At 51.5% G+C, this 1478-nt stretch overlaps 1 pseudogene; it reads right to left on the bottom strand.

Moving 5' to 3' along the window:
- Positions 1–7: 7 nt before the first annotated feature.
- On the bottom strand, positions 8–789 carry LOC102751524 (annotated as a pseudogene).
- Positions 790–1478: the final 689 nt, after the last annotated feature.

Here is a 1478-nt window from a genome sequence, read left to right as displayed (position 1 = left end):
TGGACACATTGGGGGTTGGGACACGGAAAGCCTTGCCAGTGAGGTTCCCATTCATTTCAGGGATGACCTTGCCCACCGCCTTGGCAGCGCCATGTAGAAGCAGGGATGATGTGTGGGCAGCCCCTCAGCCATCACAGCTTCCCAGAGGGGCCATCCACTGTCTTCTGGATGGCGCGGATGGCATGGACTGTGGTCATGAGTCCCTCCACGATGCCAAAGTTGTCATGGATGGCCTTGGCCAGGGGGGCCAAGTAGTTGGTGGTGCAGGAGGCATTGCTGACAATCTTGAGGGAGTTGTCATACTTGTCATAGTTCACACCCATCACAAACATGGGGGCATCCGCAGAAGGGGCAGAGATGATGACCCTCTTGGCTCCGCCCTTCAAGTGAGCCCCAGCCTTCTCCATAGTAGTGAAGACACCGGTGGACTCCACAACATACTCGGCACCAGCATCACCCCATTTGATGTTGGTGGGATCTTGCTCCTGGACGATAGAGATGGACTTCCCGTTGATGACCAGCTTCCCGTTCTCAGCCTTGACTGTGCCTTTGAACTTGCCATGACTAGAGTCATACTGGAACATATAGACCATGTAGATGAGATCAATGACGGGGTCATTGATGGCCACAATATCCACTTTGCCAGAGTTAAAAGCAGCCCTGGTGACCAGGCACCCAATGCGGCCAAATCCGTTCACTCCAACCTTCACCATCATGTCTCAGGGTTGTGGCTGCTGGCACAGCGAGGAGGAGAGGCTGTCTGAGCACCGGAGGCGCTCACTGTCTATTAGTCTGCCATTCTGTATATTTGCATATTAGTCTTTTATTATATAGGTGATTGAAACTCCTTTAAGAAAAGCACTACAAACTACTAACCTATAATTCAGAGTACAGGCTCTGGAGCCAGGCTATCTACATTTGAAAGCCATTCCAACATCCATTTATTAGCTGTGAGACCTTAAGTACATTACTCAATATCTCTGTGCCTCAGAGTCCATGTCTGTAAAATGGGAAAAATAATAGTAAAACCCATGATTGTGAAAAAAAAAAAAACAATAATGTGTCCCGATGAAATGTGCTCACCGCTTCCATGTGAGTCATTCATAAGGATGGGCAGGGCAGGAGCGCTGGGAAGGGCGCTGTGACCCACTGAGCACCTGCGACTGTGAGGATGCACAGGCCACTGCTGAACAGCAGTCACACATGCTCCCTGGGCTCCTGTAGGGAGGGTGTGGGGGGCGCACAGGGGCAAGCTCAGGGCCGGGAATGCAGGCCCGTTCACAGTGTAACAGCCCCAGCCACACACCCTGTGTGGGAAGGAGAGTTGAGGAGCTTTGTAGCTCTGGCTGCAGGGCTGTTTAGACACTTGGCATATGAAGCCTCTGAAATCACTCATTTTACAGATTAGCTTCCTGATGTCCAGGCTTCCCAAGACTGTGGTCTCCCCTGCCCTTCACTTGTTTTTTCAGTCCCACTTC

Source organism: Myotis davidii, unplaced genomic scaffold (assembly GCF_000327345.1).
Source record: "Myotis davidii unplaced genomic scaffold, ASM32734v1 scaffold3102, whole genome shotgun sequence".
Taxonomy (NCBI): Eukaryota; Metazoa; Chordata; class Mammalia; order Chiroptera; family Vespertilionidae; genus Myotis; species Myotis davidii.
Note: the sequence above shows the minus strand (reverse complement) of the source record. Positions and strands in the feature narration are given on the sequence as shown.